The 19,740-nt window shown below is 39.0% G+C and overlaps 1 long non-coding RNA gene and 1 pseudogene across 2 annotated transcripts; both read right to left on the bottom strand.

The window, feature by feature from the left end:
• Positions 1-14,201: 14,201 nt before the first annotated feature.
• On the bottom strand, positions 14,202-19,224 carry LOC149236809 (uncharacterized; annotated as a pseudogene). The gene is made up of 6 exons (XR_016245905.1): positions 18,793-19,224; positions 18,627-18,682; positions 18,369-18,480; positions 15,852-16,059; positions 14,645-14,714; positions 14,202-14,327 (listed from the first exon to the last, which is right to left on the bottom strand). The product of XR_016245905.1 is annotated as an uncharacterized LOC149236809 (transcript).
• On the bottom strand, positions 16,850-17,271 carry LOC149236810 (uncharacterized). The gene is made up of 2 exons (XR_016268447.1): positions 17,224-17,271; positions 16,850-17,122 (listed from the first exon to the last, which is right to left on the bottom strand). It is a non-coding gene; the product is annotated as an uncharacterized LOC149236810 (long non-coding RNA).
• Positions 19,225-19,740: the final 516 nt, after the last annotated feature.

Below are 19,740 nucleotides of genomic sequence, written 5' to 3'. Positions count from 1 at the left end.
ATAAGGAGTTCACCCTATTCTCCAGGGCTACATCTCCGGTCCAGCTTTCAGTGGTGGCCTTGTTTTATTGTGTCTTTAAGCAGAGAATTACAATGCAGGGACTCAGTGTGAGTTCTCCTGAAGTAGGTTTGCTTGGCAGGGTGGTTCTTGGATTCCCCAAGCCACTGGAGTGCACAGACTCTTCTTCTTCCTACCAGCTCTATGACCCTCGGGTCTACAGTGGAAAGAGCCAAATATGATGCTCAGTCCGGACAGATTCCTCTATGGGATGGATTGAATCTTCAAGCTCTGGTGCTTGAGGCTGCTACTGGTCAACTCGGTCCTCTGTCTCTTCTGCTTTGCTTTGCTGTTCTTTGTGTTCAGTCCTCCTCTCAGGGTTCACTGTTCCAGTTCTTCGTCTCTCGACTCTCTCTGTGTCTAACTTCTGACTCGACTGTCTCTATTCATGGCTTTAGCCATTCGACCCTTATGCCTGTTCGGTTCTTCTTCTACCTCTGTCGATTCACCTTCTATAGCTGCACTTGCAGTTCCCTATTCAGCGTCATCATGAACGCTCAGGGAGTGGCCACATGTCCTCCTCTAAACAACGTCAGCCTGCTTGTCAGTTCGTTTCTTCAGTTACGTTGTGGATGAAGTCTTTCCTCCATCGTGGCAGTCAAATGGACCTCAAATCTTTACAAACGCGGCTTAATCCTTCATCGATTCTACTTCCTCCATTGGGCGCAATCTCAGCGGTCCAATCTGGGTCCCCCAAATCCAACGTCATACGCACATCCCGCGTGGTTGACCTACTCGACCGATAGCACGCAATCAACAGTGGTTTTCTCTCACCTCCGTCGGTCACGCGTCGATCGTTGAGAGGGATTACTCCGCTTTCGTCCAAACATCTTACCGTTTGAGGGTGCCCCAATCAATACCGTTGGTTTTCAGAGTGTGGGTCCTGCCTTTGTGCGTTTATCATTTTTTTCCTTTTCCACTCGCGGTTCTTCGGCTCGCCATGCGTCTATGTGCTCAGGTTTCCCCCATCAAAAACCTCCTTTGTTTCCTGATCTGAGTCTCCCAGGGGCTAAATTCACCTCTCGCGTAGTCTCCATGGGCCTCGGTCAGCACGCTTTGACCGAGGTCCTCGTCGTTCCATGCTGGCTACCATTGCCACTGGTTCAGGGTGTTTTTGATCACTGTTTTGGAATTTTTATAGATTTGTCCTGACCTGATATTGTCATGGTTCTTTGACAGTCTTTGATGAATCCAATTCGGATCACAATCTTCCCACTGAAAAAGATTTGGACCACCAAAAGTTGGTTTTTTATTAAGCATCGACTAAGTGAGGAAACTACTGTCTCACTTGCCCAATCTCAATCCACTTTGCACTACTCAGCTTTGAACCTTTGAGTCCAATTCTGAGGTACTCGACATTTCCTCTACGTGTTGTCCTCACCTTCCTATTCAAGACTGTGTCTTCCTGTAACTCATTAAGATATTCAGGTAGCAGGTCACCAATAGAAGGAAATTGACTCTGCTCTTCAGGGTCCTCAATCATTGAAGGCTCAAACAACCTCAAATAGTCTGCATTTACCACTGAGTAGATGTGCATGTAAGTTGGTAGATAAAGGTGAAAAGCATTTTCACCAATCTTCTCAAGTATCCTGAAGGGTCCATACCTGATAGGTTTTAGATTTTTACCTTCACCTTACATCCTGTCCTTGCTGATATACAGCCAGACTTGGTCTCCAACTTGAAAAATATGCTCCATTTGATGCTTATCATGCCTAGCCTTGTACTTGGCCTGGCTCTTTTCTAGTTGTTCCTGTACTGCCTGGTGGATCTCCTGGATCTGTTCAATGAACCTAGTTGCCTTGTCCACATCACTTTGTCCATCAACCAGGTATCTTTACCAAAGACAAAATCCGAAGGAGAGCTTGGTGTGAAACCGAAACAGGTCTCAAAAGGAGATCTCTATGTAGAAGAGTGTTTGGCTTTGTTGTAAGCATGCTGCACATAACACAAGTGTTCATCCCAAAGCTTAGGATGTTTACTGCAATATCCTCTCAGTAACTAGATCACTGTCCTATTAACTACTTCTGTCTGGCCATCAGTTTGTGGATGAAAAGCTATGCTTTTCTTCAATTTGGTGTCCATCAGTTCGCATAGACTTGACCAAAACTTCCCCACGAATCGGGTGTCTCGATCAGATACAATAGAAGTGGGTAATTCAAAATGAACCCATACATGTTCAAAGAATAACTTTGCAGTTTGTTCAGTTGTAATCTGTTTATTACAAGGTATCAAAATACACATTTTATTGAACCTATCCACAACAACATATAGATAATCATGACCTTTCCTAGATTTAGGTAGTCCTCCAACAAAATCCATGGAAATGCTTTCCAAAGGGTGAGAAGGAACTGGCAATGGAGTGTACAAGCCTAGTTTTTTATTGCTGGGCTTGCTTTTGGCACACATGGCACATCCTCTTACATATCTAGAAACTATCTCGTTCATTTTCAGCCAATAACAAAACCTTTGCAGCTGTGCAACTGTCTTACTTACCCCAAAGTGACCTGATATCAGAGAAGTGTGTGCTTCCCTAATTATCTTTACTCTCTTTGTTTGTGGAATGCAAAGTTTCCCACAATGATACAAGAGTTGGTCCTTCACATGATAGTCCAATTCTTCTACTCTTTTGCCTTGACTCAAAGTTGTGTATACATCCTTAAAGTCCATATCCTAAGCATATTGTTCTATGTAGCATAGAATTATGCTTAAGTATGGTAGTTGCATTTACAATGGGTCTAGATAACATGTCTGCAACCTTGTTATGTATGCCCTTTTATATTTGATGACTAAGTGAAACTGTTGTAGAAAACCCATCCATCTGTAATGTCTTGATTGCTGCAAATTAGTTTGGGAGTGTATGCATTGAAGTGGCTGATGATCAGTATGTATTACTGTCTCTTTTCCCATTAAGTAATGTTTCCACTTTTTCACACTCTGAACTAATGCATACAATTCTTTATCATATGTAGGATAGTTAACTACTACAGGACTAAAAGTCTCAGAATGATAACATATGGGTTTACCGTGCTGTGTCAACACTGCTCCCATGGCGTAGTCATTGGCATCAGTTTGGATCTCAAATGGTATTTGTAGATCAGGCAGTGCTAGTACAGGTGCTGTACTAATCTTTTCTTTCAAGGTGTAGAAGGCTTTTTGATGTTTGCCTCCCCACTGAAACACCTTGTTCAATCTTGTCAAAGCATGTAAGGGAGCTGCAAGTGAGGAAAAATTAGAAATGAACTTCCTCCAATATTGTGCTGCTCATAAGAAGCTTCTCACTTCTGTAGCAGACTTAGGTTTACGCTAGTTTACAATGACTGCCACTTTACAGGGATCTATTTTCAATTCACCACCCCCTACTATATGACCTAAATAATTTAGAGATGTTTTACCACATTCACATTTTGGGAGTTTAACATAAAGTTTTTCTCTTTTCAAAACATCTACTATCTGCTTAACATGCTTTACGTGTTCTTCCCAAGTTTTACTAAAAATCAGAATGTCATCCAGATACACAATAACAAAATCATCAAGAAAAGGTCTGAGTACATCATTCATTAATCTCATGAAAGTAGTAGGGGCATTGGTCAAGCCAAAAGGCATAACCAACCACTCGTACAATCCCTTCTTTGTTTTGAAAGCATTCTTCCATGTATCTTGCTCTGCAACTCTGACCTAATGGTATCCACTGTGCAAATCTAGTTTGGTGAAATAAACAACTTCCTTTAATTGATCTAAAAGATCATCTATGCGAGGAAGGGGATAACGATTTTTGATTGTTATCTTGTTCAGTGCTCAGTAGTCAATGCACATTCTCCACGAGCCATCTTTCTTTCTCACCAAAATAATTGGTGACCCACATGGTGATGTGCTAGGCCTAATGAACCCTTTCTCGAGCAACTCCTGCACCTTCTTCTTGATTTCAACATTCTCTAAAGCGGACAACCTGTACATTCCAATGTTAGGAAATGGAACATCTTGCTGCAAAATAATATCATGTACTATTTCCTTTTTGGGTGGCAGACCTTTAGGTTCCTGAAATAGGACATCATACTTTGAAATAATCTTTTCTATATCAACTTGCTGTTTAGCATTACAACCCTCAAATACATTGGTTTTATCAGGTTTCTTTTCCTGTACAACCATTAGTAAGAACTGTTTGCATGAATTTATCATTCTTTTCATCTGTCCTGAGTTTATGAGAGTATAATTATTCTTGAGCTTATGAGCTCTTACAAAGTATTCGATTCCATCTTTAACAAGTAGATACTTGTTCTCAGCTCTATAGAAAATAGCCTTTCTATCATACAAGTAAGGACTTCCTAAAAAAATTCCACATATATCCAAAGGAATTATATCTAACTCAACCTCATCTACAAATGCTAACCCAAAAGAGAACTTGAGTTTGCACTATCTAGTCACTTGTAGTTGTGCTTTATCATTCAACCATCCTAATGGGTATGGTTTCTTATAAGGTGTAGTTTCTAATCCCAATTTCTTTACAATTGCTTCAGAAATTAGATTTACTTGTGAGCCACTATCAAACAAAGTATCAATCTTTTGATTTTTGGAAACAACTCGAATATGGAAAAGCTCATGTCTTTTTCTCTCATGTTCTTCATCAATAACAGATTGGGCATAATTACTAGTGGATGCTTCAGAATTCTTACCTTTTAAACCTGTGGCTACAATGATTGTTTCATCTCCCAAGTCTAACCCCAAATCTTTCTGAATAGTTGCAACGATCTTCTTCTTCTTGTCCTTGGACTTCTTAGGTCTCAGCTCTGGATGCAGAATCCAACAGTGCGCATCATCATGTCCCTCCTTTTTACAGTGAGTGCTTGAAGCTTTGCCTTTTTGTGCAGTGTTAGCCTTCCTTGCTTTCCACTTCTTCTTTCTTTTCTCCTTGCTCTTGCTTGTAGTGGGTTGGGATGGTCCCCCAACTTCTGGATTTCCATTCTTTCCTCTAGCTTCTAGATGAGTAGCTTGTATGGATACCTCATCTATACTAGTGGGATTAAACATGATGATGGTATGCCTCATGTAGCTGTGTAGACCACCAATGTACTTCAGAAGAGTCTCTAGTGAGTCTAATGAGATACCCAACATCAATGCTCTCTTTCTAAACTCTTGAGTATACCCTTGCACACTTTGACCTTTCAACTGCCAAAGAGTTTGCCAACTCATCATGGCTTGTTGCATGTAGGCCAATGGATAGAACTGCTTTTTGATTACAACAACAAATTCATTTGAGACAGAGATGGTCTTACCATGTATTTTCATATCAGCTTGGGTTCTGCCTTCCCAGCAAACCAAGGCAGTGCCTCCTAGGCATAGGCTTGCTAGCTGAATCTTACTCTTGTCTGAGTCTATGTTCTGTACCCTGCAATACACATCAATTTCTCTAATCCAATTGTCCAACTTTTCAGCATTTAGCTCTCCATCATATATAGGCAAATCAAATTTAACATCTAGCTTAATCAAAGATGCTTTCTTATTATATACAAGGCTATTAGGAGGGGTCAGAAAGTTTTCCTCTTTCCCTTTTCCTTTTGAGTGGTCATGGGAATGAGACACATCTTCTTCTTTATCTTGTTTAGAACCTAATGAACCTTCATCCTTATGCTTTCTAAAGTCCCTATACATTTCTTCTACCATAGCCTTTATAGCTAGGAAACTTTCTATGAATTGAGGGTCTAGCCCCATAGAACCTTCCTTTGACATTGTCTTCCGAGGATAGACTCTCCCAATTTCAGGATTAGTTTCGACCAACTCTCCTTCTCCTAATTTGAGCTTTGATCTAGTGAGCATTCAACAGCTAAACCAACACAAGGTTGTCTAACCTTACAGCCTAAAGCTCTGATACCACTTGATCTGATAGTCACCCTATGAGTGTCATCAGTTGAAGATTTATTAGAACATAGGTATTACAGACTCATGTGCTGGTGTGTGTTCTATGTTATTTAAGCAACGGATTGATCAGATTGTCAATACACAGACATTTAAATGGAAAGACAGCAGAGAAATATAGTAAGCAAACACAAAGACACAAGAATTTTAATAAGGAGTTCACCCTATTCTCCAGGGCTACATCTCCGATCCAGCTTTCAGTGGTGGCCTTGTTTTATTGTGTCTTTAAGCAGAGAATTACAATGCAGGGACTCAGTATGAGTTCTCCTGAAGCAAGTTTGCTTGGCAGGGTGGTTCTTGGATTCCCCAAGCCACTGGAGTGCACAGACTCTTCTTCTTCCTACCAGCTCTGTGACCCTCGGGTCTACAGTGGAAAGAGCCAAATATGATGCTCAGTCCGGACAGATTCCTCTATGGGATGGCTTGAATCTTCAAGCTCTGGTGCTTGATGCTGTTACTGGTCAGCTCGGCCCTTTGTCTCTTTTTATTTGCTTTGCTGTTCTCTATGTTTAGTCCTCCTCTCAGGGTTCATTGATCCACTTCTTCGTCTCTTGACTCTCTCTCTGTTTAACTTTTGACTCGACTATTTCTGTTCATGGATTTAGCCATTCGAACCTTATTCCTGTTTGGTTCTTCTTCTGCCTCTGTCGATTCACCTTCTGTAGCTACGCTTGGAGTTCCCTGTTCAGGGTCATCATGAACACTCAAGGAGTGGCCACATGTCCTCCTCTAAACAGTGCCAGCCTACTTGTCGATTTGTTTCTTCAGTTACGTAGTGGATGAATTCTTTCCTCCACCATGGTGGTCAAACGGACCTCAAATATTTACAAACATGGTTTAATCCTTCGTCGATTCCGCTTCCTCCATTGGGCGCAATCTCAGCCATCTGATCTGGGTCCCCTAGATCCAACGTCATATGCACATCCTGCGCGGTTGACCTACTCGACTGATAGTGCGCGATCAACGACGGTTTTCTCTCACCTCCACCAGCCACACGTCGATTGTTGAGTGGGATCGCTCCACTTTCATCCAAACCTCTTACTGTTTGAGGGTGCCCAGGTCAATACCACTGGTTTCCAGAGTGTGGGTCCCACCTTTGTGTGTTTAGCGTTTTTTTCCTTTTCCGCCAGCGGTTCTCCAGCTCGCCATGCGTCCGTGTGCTCGGGTTTCCCCCATTTTAGCCCTGTTTGCCCAGTGATGTGCTAGGCGCTAATCATGCATAAAAAACCTCCTCTATTTCCCGATCTGGGCCTCCCAAGGGCTAAATTTGCCTCCCGCGCAGTCTCCATGGGCCTCGGTCAGCGCGCTTTGACCGAGGTCCTCGTCGTTCCATGCTGGCTGCCATTGCCACTGGTTCAGGGTGTTTTTTATCGGTGTTTTGGAATTTTTAGAGATTTGTCCTGACCTGATACAGTCATGGTTCTTTGACAGTCTTTGATGGACCCAATTCGGATCATTGCAGCATCCCATTTCTCGCCCTCATGCAATTGGAGCTCGGGATCATCATAGAAATCCATCCCTATGTAAGGATAATCATCAATGATGATAAACCGCCTATTTAGCCACCCAAAGAAGGCTAGTGAAAATTTTATCGCTCATGGGCTTGCATTTTGACCCATATGGTCTATCGACCTCCTCATCCATGGGGTCCTCATATTGATGGGCTCAAGTGCAATCTGCTGAGTCTGCAAGAGTGGCACCTGATCTAAAGTAAAAGAGACTAAGATCGCTCCATAGCCAAAGTTCTTCAACTTCCCCTACTTTTCTTTTGTAAGTTGTTCCTTCAAATTTACCAAGACACCCTCACTCCAGTTGAATACTATTGGTTCTAGAAATTCTATCCCATACTACATGTAAGATTTTCTTGCTACATGTAGTGTTGAGCTGCCTATCAATCTTGTGATAATGAACAAGATCATTCTCAGACGTAATTGAGTTATATCCTTTACGCTGATATTCCCATCTCTATTAGGAAGAGGTCGAGATCATCAATAGGTAGTGATATAGTCTTTCACTGTCTCACCGCCACTTCATCCACCTAGAAGAGAGATGGGGACACCTCACTTTGAAAATCATGTCAGAAAGTAAATATCCTCTACCTGTATCTTGAGAAGGTTCTCCCCAAACCTGAATGCATGTGCCTAAATGTCCCATGAATGGAAAATTTATTTTAACAACTCCATTTGTTGCCTCATAACAGTTAGCCAGAATAATTTCAATAACCCACAACTTTTGAGTGTCTGTATGGTAGCAGGGTCGTTTGTTGCATTGAAATCTTGTTCCTCATGATCTGTTTCTTGCAAGATGAATGAAATTTTTTTCTAATGGGTACCTGAAACATCAATAAGGGATCCATTAGGATCTTTCCCATGTAAAAAACTTGAAAACATTAGAGGTAAAATTGAGAAACAACTTAGGAAAATGCACCCAATTCGCCCTAGCAGTGTCTATGAGAGCGTTACACCTCTACTTGCAGTGTTTCCCTACCTAGGTGCAATAACGTTTTTGACATGGGGGGGGAGGGGGGGTGCGTTGGTCCTAGGGAATTTTTTATCAACCCAAAGAGCCTTAAAACCTTAAAAATATTGCATGAAATAATAAAAATGAAACACAGAAAGATAGAGAAAGGTCATAGTTCCTACCTGGTAGTGACGACACTTGAAATGATTCCCTGGATTGGCCGTAATAAGCTATAGAATATTGAGGGAAAAAGGGCTCCAAATACTCACTATTGAAGGTAAAATGTGAAATGGTAAAAATGACAAGTCATTTTGAATATTTATGGTCATTTTCTCATTATTTTATTCATTTTTAGTGTTTTGACCTATATATGCTTCATTTTTACTATGAAATAGGTATGTTTAATCCTTCTTGTGGTGTTTTGAGCAGGTCGACAGCTGTTAGCAGGTTTTCATTATGTTTTGAACATGTTACTTTGACCATAGAGTATATTTTTATCTCCATTCTGGGCTCTTTAAACCTACGAAAAAGGAACCCCCATGGAGTCCTTTTTCACCTCTTTTTAGACCCCCAAAATATGAAAAGATTGTCAAGCACTTGTCTTTATGAAATTGTAAAAGTAAATGAAAAGACATCTATTTAGTGTAAGTTTAACCCTTTCCCAGACTGAGATATACTAACTACGAAAAAGGAATACCTCAGTCGAACATGGCTAAGAGGTTCTCTTGGGTATTGTTTTCTACCATTTTGGACCTAAGGGACTACCTACAAAAAGGGACACCTGGAGTTTTCTTTTTCCCCTCTTTTTCAAACTCTCTAAACATGAAAATTATTTCATGTTATACATTAACTGGACTCGTTAAAACATCAAACAGTGTTGGACTTGTCGATCATGATGAGGCCAAACCACTCCTTCTTAGGGTTCGTTAAATATACTTGGAGGGATTCATTCAAAGGATGAACTTACAGATCAGGCATATGTTATCCTCCTCAAGCTTGTTAAAAAATAAATAGGTATTGATGAGTATGGTTGGGGAAATGTGGAAAACGAGTGATTATGTTTTGCTAATATCAGTTAGTTTCTCTTGAACACGAAAATCTTCCACTTCATCTCCATGACTGTTGGGTTGGGTAATATTCTTGTCTTTTGGTTATCATACTATTTTCAGAGCCTCCATCTTGGTTTTGGGTCAATGCTTCCAACTCCATTCAATGTCATCAGTGTGTTCAAGAGAAGTCATTCAGTTGTTCTCCGCTGCTATAATCTTAAGCCTTTATTTAGTGTTTTCCTTTCTTGAACCAGTTCCATATCAGCATCATTCTGATCATTCTATCTCAATCATGATAACCATTTCATGTCCTTGATGGGGGATACATCAAGGTCCTCCTGTGATGGGTCACTTCCTATCAACATCCACATAGTCATCGAGGAAGTTGACTTAGAAACACCTTTTTTACCTTGATGCTTGTATACATCAATGGCAAGTTTCCTCGCTCTCAGTGACGGGTTTACATCAATGACCTTCGACCGAAATATTTTGTGTGGTGTTCAACATCAAATCATTCATTCACATGAGACTGATTGTGCTATAATACCTTGAGAGCCATTAACATCATTGGTGGTTTCTCTCGCATTTGTTAATAGTTTACATCTTTAGCTGGTAATCAGATGGTGTGTACCATGTTTGAATCTAGCTCATTTATTCACATTGTTAGAATTGTACATTGGTTAGTTGTGTGAAAGAGATAGAAGACCCCAAATCTAGTTTCATCCATCTGGGATGTGATTTTAGGATTATACAAAGATCACAATGTATGATGGTCATGATCATATTAACAATCATCTAATCATGGGTCCACTAGTTGCATCTGTGGACGCGTCATTTGATCATTGTACATGTTATGTTATCTTATGAGATGAGTATGGGTATGCCTCCCTCAGCAAACAAATATGTCATGTTGTAAATCTATTGTAACAGATGAAGCTCGCTAGTTTTCCTTGATCCCTACTTGTCACAAGGTAAAGCACTTCAGTTATCAATCATCATCTCTGACTTTTCACATTAGGGGGCATTATTTTAAAGGCCATTTTTTCACATCTAATCAGTGAGCCTAGTAGTGGGATCAATCAACATCCTATTCCCCCTTGTCACCATCTTACATAAAGCCCTAAGCATGTACCTTTCATTTCCCAAAGTTTGAGCCCTAAACTACTTCATCTGAGCGAGTTTGAGGACCAACGATCCCTGTAAGCCTACTGGGGTGCATTCACCAGTAGGTTGCTCCACTGTGGCATACATTGGCCACTAGAAGGTTGATCCCCTTTGCACCTACGTTGGTTCTAGAAATCTATGAGACTGATAATGATTCTGGAAGCTTCACCTTCTAGGAGTTTCGAAAACTTGCTACAACTACTTACCTTGGATAAAACATTTAGATCTTATCCATTCCTAAATTGGAGTTTTCACCACTTATCCTTTGATCTTATCCCTTCATCAAAGATGGATCTCTTACCCTAGATTGGTAATTGGATAAGAACTCCCAACTTACCCTACTTCTCTATATATTCCTAGCCTTCTATGTGGTTGGGGATTGGATTTTCTAGAGTGGTTATGCCCTTATGTTGTTGCAGTGAGTGGTCATCATTCCATGCATTTAGGGTGATTAGAAGTGCATATTGTGACAGGGAAAGTACAAGTCAAGAAATTGGAGGATCTCTTCTACAATATCAACTGCTACCTATGGTTGTAATATCCTTCCATTTATAGTAAAGCAAATAATTCATTGTTTTCTTATATGTGATGTTGTTTCACTTATTTCAATACAATGTTGATCTATTTAATAATGTGCTTAGATGATATTACATAGATCTCGTAGTTTCTTGGCTTGTGTTATCTGACTGTGCAAGTTCTAAGTTTATCAATCAGAGCTGGAATTGGAGCTTCCAAGATGAAGAAGGAGCAAAGCATGCGAAGGATTCCAAGTAGGCATCACCCCATCATCTATTTACTTTAAGTAAAAACATTGTGCTTGGTATCTCTATGTTGTTCTAGGTTTTCCACTGAGCTATGGGAGATACTTTTCTCTGCAATCATAAATCTTGTATAAAATATGTATAACTTAAAAAAAGAAAATGTTGAAATCTTAGGAATAATAAATTTTACCTCAACTGTTGGTCCATGTGGTTGTACATAGTGACTATTCTCCATATTAATGTTATGAGGTGGAGGTGGAGGTGGAGGAGGATCCACGGAAACATGCTTTGGTTGAGGATGGCCTAGCCGATGAACTTCCCCCTCAGATGACCATATACGCTTATCCATGTAGTTGGTTGTGTCTACATGTTATCATCAACTTATTAATATAAATTCAACCTAATATGAACTAGAACTTAATATAAATAGTTATGCATAATTTGACAATAAAAGTTAAAAGTTATATATATCTATATATATATATCTATATCTATATATATATATATATAATATATATATATATATATAATATATATATATATATATATATATATATATATATATACCTGGTCTACGTCACATGGGCCATGGAGCCTCCAAGTCTCATGAATGACATCACGATACATACATGCATATGTCAAAATCTTGCCAATGGGTAGACTCACGAGAAATGCATCATCATATAAGGGCAATGGTGGTGGTCTCTTAATATCTCCATCTAATGCAACATGCGCACTGGCCAATGATGTCTGCATGTTATCTACAATAGTCTCCTTGGTCTCACCACTAAGTTGTGATAACTCATCTAGCTCTATCAGTAATACCAAGATTCAAGACGGTAGTGGCAAGAATCTCAAAGGTGGTGGTACATGCTCAGGGTACCTACAAGTCCCCTCGGACTCATAGTATGTCCCAAGCTTGGTCCATAACAATGAGATCTAGTATCGGTGTAATCTGACCTCATATGTAACACAAACTCTCCATATAAATGGTTGGAAATATAGATGGCAACTTGGTCATGTTGGGGGAACTAGCCCCAAGCTCCAATGAATCTATCATACACAAGAGGGGTTGCATCAACATTCCTAAAACATTTCAATGGAATTGGACCTCTATGTATAGTAGCGTGATCTAGAGGGATGTTGAAAAAATCCCCACGAACATCAATGTTTTTGGTGGCCTATTTCACAACCTCCCAATTATCTCGGCCTCTAACCTCATGCCTCCTAATCCTCTATATCGACTATAGGAGGTGGCTTTGTGGGCTCAACCTTTGGTATGCCTTGATCAACATATTGATGCTAACATGAAAGACAAACTACAACAAGTCAGTGAATGGGAAGGGATGTTACACATCTCTTCTGTGATCCACGTATGATGTGTCATAACATCCTCTAATGTGATATGAGTTGTAGCATTGTCCCATGGAGGGATCGATGCTGCACTATGATCCTAAGCTTCGACCTGTTGAGGGCTTGCAAATCATAACCATAATTTAACATATATAATTAACAAACTAGAAGCATAATAACATATACATTAAAGTCAAACACGTCAGTTGAAGACAATTTAAAAATTAAAGATAATTTCAAGGCATAAACACATAAAGTTTAAAGAGGATTTAAAAATGTAAGAAGTGTACCTGAAATAGGCGAAGAAGGTCCACTAGAGGTAGCATGATCATAAATAGGGATACAAGCACTTCCTCTGACACTTCGCCTAGAATTGGAGGTAGGATCTATGAGCGGAACATGCACTATGGGTGGGCTACGCAATCTATCACTAGCCTGACCATGTTTAACATAACCCCTCACACTGTGATGACCTATAGTTGGGGCATGGATATGGGGTGCGTCAGCAAATTACATGAAATACATATAATACATATAAAATAATCCAATAAAAAATGTTGACTAAAGTATTACATATAATAACTAGCAATTGTCCCAAAAGGTACAAAGAGAGGCCGATAGGATTATTAAATTAGAATTGTTGAATTTCTCTAGAAGAGATGTTGGTTTAAGCCTACAAGGAGCAAAGCGATTTGATGTTTGGAGTTCTATGCTTTTTGGACACCATATTTCTTTAAATACAACTTAATTTTTTTTGAAAAGTTCAAGCTCAATGCAGTTCTGCCATGCAGACATACACTTAAACCGCCACTGGGCTTATGATATTGACAAATTCAAAGTACACTGATATACAAGAAAATGTACCAAGCTAAACCACAAGTTACACATCCCTGAGGTTCAAAGTCTTCAGAAAGCAAAATATTAGATGATTCCACATCTCTATGGATGATAGGATGAGAACAACCTCATGCAGATAAGTCAAAGCTTCAGCAATTCTAGTGGCCACTTTCAGCCTATCTTTCCAATGACCCTGTGGCTTGTCCTTTCCTCCTGTAACCCAACTTTTTTTTTGTGAACTGGGAACAACAGTTAACACTAAAAAATAATAAAAATCTCCAAGGACGTAACATGATAAATGCATGAAAATTGGCATACTACACACCATAAAGAGTTTCTTCCAGACTTCCTCTCAGTAACAAGTTGTAGACCAAAAAGTACTCCTCTTCAACACAGTAACCAATTAATGAAACAATTTCTTCGTTATGGGCAAAAACAATTCTAGCACTAACTCCTCATAGGAAAGGAAACATCTTCAAGCAACTAAATTTGACATAAGATCAGAAACTGAAACATATATATGCAACTAAAGAGAATAAGAGTAATTACTCTGTTCATTTGAGGTTGAAACTGAGCTGCCTGTCTTAGACAACATGTTGCACCAATGACCATTCTCTTCATCTCGCTCATTTTAATGTACATACAAACTGCTGGGTAGTTAAAAAGAGGAATCTAATTGTAGCGGAACTTAGGGCGAACAACAATCACGCCTGCTCTAGCTTCACTAAATTTGTACCTACGCGGTCCAATAGATATGCTAAGAAAACTATCAAAACATTTTTACAGACATTCTTATCCACCCAAAACTTCCAAAGTCATAGACTGCTGAGAAGATATGATAACTGGCTAGATTCGATGTAAAGAAATGTGCATGGTGGATATCTAATTTCCCCTATTCATTCTAGAAGTTTAATCAAAATGAACTCAGGCATAGTTCAATAAGAGTGTAAGATAATATGATCAATGCAAATACAAATGAACCACATGCAATTAATTTCAATGAAAGCACTAATACAAGATAATTCATGCTAAAAGTCTGAGATGAATATATACCCCTTATCAATAAGAAAGTTTTTAATTGCAATAGGAAGAGCAGCACCACCACGACTGTGGACTCCAACTACTGCAACAGAAAAAAATACAAAGAGATGAACAACTCCTACAATAGCAAAAAATAAAAAGAGATGAACTTACATATAAGGATGATAAACATTTAACAAATATAACAAAAAACAACAAGCATATATATACTATATGAAACTATATTTTGATGTGAGAGGAATCTGCTATCCATAATGAGATGATGCCCATCACTAGATTAGATGGAGTCACATCATACTGGACAACAGACAACAAAAAATCACAGTTTCATGGATATAATTGTTTTTCCCTTGCATATTTCCAATATAATGACTTGTCCAATCACTCTATCTTTTCCCTTGTGGCAATATCTTGGAAATAGAGCGGAAACTAGTAAAACATATACTGTTTGAAACTGTATTTTGCTGAGATAGGAATCAGCTTTCCATAATCAGATGATGCCCATCACTAGATTAGACTCAGTCACATCATGTTTGACAACCGACAGAACAAGAAATCACATTTTCATGGATATAATTATTTTTCTCTTGCATATTTCCAATATAAGCACTTATCCAATTGTTTTATATTTTCCCTTGTGGCGATATCTAGCGAATAGAGCAGAAAATAGCAAAACATATACCGTTTGAAACTGTATTTTTGCTGAGATAGGAATCTTCCATCCATAATCAGATGATGGCCATCACTAGATTGGACTAAGTAACATCATATCAGATAATAGACAGAACAGGAAATCACATTTTCATTGATTCAATTGTTCTTCCCTTGCATATTTTAATATAAGGACTTATCTAATTGCTCTATATTTTCCTTGTGACAAAATCTTGCAAATATAGCATAAAACAGCAAAACAGAGTGTTTGAAACTGTATATTTGCTGAGATAGGAATCTGATATCCATAATCAGACGATGCCCATCACTAGATTATAGTCAGTCACGTCATACAATGCTCGTCACTAGATTATAGTTAGTCACATCAAAATTTGACAACAGACAAAACAAGAAATCACAGTTTCATTGATATAATTGTTTTTTCCTTGCATATTTCCAATATAAGGACTTGTCCAATTGCTCTATATTTTCCCTTGTGACAGTATCTTGCAAATTTTTAGAACAACCAACAATTGATTTCAGATGAAACAGTGAAGTAACTTCTTACCTGTTATGACTTGAAGTTCAGATGGCCTCCAAGTTCGCAAGGATAATAATCCCGAAGATTGTTGCTCTGTATTGAAATTGCTTCGCTGGTTTGTTCCTGGACCAGATGGGTAGAAGTGTTGTATTCAATCATTTCCAATCGCAATTCCAAGGCCTGCACCACTTCTTCTGCATGAAGCCCATACAAGTGTATTTTTGCATGGACAAACCTAGCATTTAGCACAATTGCATTGGGTAGATTGAACTCGGAAACATTTTGGACAATATCACAGAGGGCGATGGTGCAGAAGGAGATACCGACAATGATTTTTATTCAAGGTGACTGGAATGAATTCACTTCATCTCACTTATCAAAATGGAAATGGCATGGGATTTTCTCTATATATTCAAAGTGAGTTACGAAATAAAAGCCTTTCTCCTCCCGAGTTTTATTTTGAAAAAACAAAAAATACATTTTTGTTTCTAATTGAAATGAAAATCTAGAAGAGGAAATGGTTTGCATGTCAAAGATAAAGATGCTCTTTGAGGTTTTGCCACTTAAACTACTATGTTAACCTATTTCGTTTTACAGAACAAAAAAAATAAAAATAAAAAATCCCATGATAGTTATGCATGCCTCTGTTCTGTTGATTTAATCTTATTTTATCTCTGATCTAAGGGATTTTTTTAATGACTAAGGGATTATGTTTGGCCACCAACATGTATTTTCTTCTTTAAATACTAAAAATTATGATGTTTATCCCTCTCCTCCCCACCACTAATCTCTAATACCTCAATTATTCTCACTCATAAAACACACTATAGCAAAATGAAGATTACTCAAAGAAAATGTCCTGCTCTTACAAAAGAAGAGTAGATCAACACACTATTTAGTGATAATGCTCTTGCAACTTTGCCTTTTGCTTTTCCTGGAAAGCAAACATGCCTACATAATCGTCAGCATAAACATGTGCTGATTAAAATATTATCATGGATTCAAGAGTAACTACATCATCAAAATAAACATCAAACTGAAGATGATCTTGTATATAATATGACTCACTGAAGCAATTTTTTTAAGGCCTGAACATGTTCTCCTCCTGTGTAGCTGAGTCACTTCCTCATGTCCCAAATGCCACTAGTTCTAGGAACAAGTTCACTGTAGTGACCTAAGACGGGGTGATGATCGCACTACAATAGTTTTAGATGCCTGCTTCTGTTTTTCAAAGCTATCCCGTGCTTGTGCTTTCAGGTTGTTATCAGCAATAACGCTATCTTTTCTTGAATCTTCACCTGCAAAGGGAACGTTGTTAACTTCTCTACTTTCATAATGATGGTTCCAAGGGAAGATAGATAACTTATTGGGGTGACAAACATATTAGTTTCTAAATTACCTTTTTGGGAGTGGATCATTTTCGTGTCAGGGGACTTACATTTTGTTTGATATCCTCCATTAGATTTTTCCAGATGGATTTGACTTCTAATTTTCTTTGTCAACTTTGCTTTTGATGTGGCCGCTTTCGAAGTCCTTTTACTGCATAAGCTTCCATCAAGTGTTTCTAATGAAGTATGGGCATCATTTGCTATAGATGAGGATTCCACATGGTTAGGACCCATGATCTTTGGCCTTTTTATTCTTTTTCCATCCAATGATATGTTATCTGAAGCAAGCTTTTCATTGTTAGAGCCATGATCTTTTAGGCCCTCTACAGTTGGTTCAGTAATATTTTCGTAATCATCATTCAATAAATGCTTATTCTTGTTTGGCCCTATTGATGCTACCTTGGAATGATTTTTAGTACCATTAAAGCCATTCTCTTCTGGCCCTTCCTTGGCTTCTTTGAGATGATGCTCATTGGTAGTATCATTTAACAAATTTTTCACTTGCAGAGGATTTGTTAACACAACAGTACATTCGGGTTCCTCTGCTATAGTTTGAGGTTGCTTTTTTCCTTGTTACACAGCAAAACTACAATTAAATAAAGTTAGCCATCCCAAAACTAATAATAAAGTCACCTGAGTAAGTGGAACCTCAAACTAAAACATTTTTTTGTATGAATAGCAAAATAGACACCCTAAAAACTAAACATGACAATTATACTTCATAATGATAAGAAAACCCAAAATCACCATGAATCCCTTCAGTGTTCTACTATTTATCCGTATTTTCAGCATTTACACCAGTCATAGACAACTTTGAGTGGTCAAAGGAAAAGTTGATGGACGCTGGATGCAAGGGGAACCTCTGAAGCCATTCTAGGACACAGGAATATGTCTTAGAGCACTATATGGTTTGTGGACTATGTTATATACATATTCAGATGGAAATCATTAATTAATGACCGGATTTCTTCCTTTTAGGTAGAAACAGAATTTAACAGCTTCTAGAAGCAGCAAAGATTACTCCATGGAAAGTAAAAGGTACTTAAAATAGTGTTAATAAAATGATTAAAAATGTTTTATAATATGTTGAGGCATGAACTGTGACTTTGCAAATTTAAAGGGGCCAATTGAAAAGATAAAGTGAGGATAGCATTACCTTTCTGGAAATCCTTCCCGTGACCGTATTTGCCACACAAGTTCCGTTATTCTCTTCATTCTTCTCAATCTCCACACTCTGCAAACTTCCAAGCGGTTGCTGATTATCGCAACTGGAAACCACATGAAACCGGGGAGAGGAGCGAGTTGGACCAAGACCTGAGTGCTTCTCTTTTGATCTCGTGGAACTTACATCCTTGTTGGCCTGTCTCTGCCTCTTTTTTACCCTTTGTTTAGTTAACAAGGCCTTTTCATCTGCTGTGATCGCCTCGCAAATAAGCTCTTTCAGCTTCCCTTGAATGTCGATTTGCAGCCCTGCTTGAAAACAAGCGATGATAATATATGTTCATGCCTTCCCAATTATCAGTAATGATCACCTTAAAAAAATTCAATGGACTTCATGGAAATAGGCTGGAAAAATATACCTGAGCATCCGCAATGCTTCCTTTCGATGTTTCAAATATACATCATCTTCCTCCCATTCTGGCTCAGGGGGAGCAGTTGGCATGTGTTCTCTTGCAACTGTCACATGTAAATTTTCAAAACCCAAGGACTCAGGCAATAGAGGGCCACTTCCTTTAGAACTCTGATCAGGTAGAGAATTCTCAACAGCTTCAGATGCATCAGAGGGATCTGAATTCTCCGGCAACGTCATCACAGCCATAGACTCCAGGGAAGCAAAGGCTTGTTCAAGCTCATAAGTAACAGCCACTAAAACATCCTCTATCAGGCTCTCATCAACCCAACCATACAAGGCCTTCAGTTTCTCTACTGCAACCTTTTTCTGATTTGCATCATCTGTCACACCCTGCAGCATAGCAGTGCTAGCCAGGGTTGTATTAGGATAAGGAACAATCAATTTCTCTGGCCTAACAGCAACTTTTTTTATTAATTGAGAAAATCCTTTCCAGGATTTGCCTCTAGAATTTGGAGACATAAACGAAATATTTTCGTGTCGCACCATAACCGAGACATCATTCTATATTTCAGATAATTCTTGTCCATAACAGAACCCTGACTTGGCGTTCTCTGGAGATGATTAGAAGAGGACGAGGTTGGAGGAAAAGGGTCCACGTCAGCCTTAGGAACCCCACCCGCTGTTGGGCATCAAAGGAAGCCCATCCTGGAACCTTAGCCCTTTGCCGCGGTGATCGGATGGACCTCTTGGGAGCACCACTGGTGCCCATCATGGAGCACTTATCCGTTGAGAAAAGTATTGTTGGGTCTGTATAAGGAGATCACGTGATCGAAACCCTTTGGGTTTCCGTCCAAAGCAAGATAAAAAAGGGGGGTCTACTGTTTACTCCTTCGGCTAAAGATAAAGGGAAACAGAGCATTCATTAATGAGGATCTTATGCACAGAATTTCAATGC

This window comes from Pinus tabuliformis, chromosome 8 (genome assembly GCF_031772625.1).
Source record: "Pinus tabuliformis cultivar Carrire ecotype Pingquan chromosome 8, CPIR1, whole genome shotgun sequence".
Classification (NCBI taxonomy): Eukaryota; Viridiplantae; Streptophyta; class Pinopsida; order Pinales; family Pinaceae; genus Pinus; species Pinus tabuliformis.
Note: the sequence above shows the minus strand (reverse complement) of the source record. Positions and strands in the feature narration are given on the sequence as shown.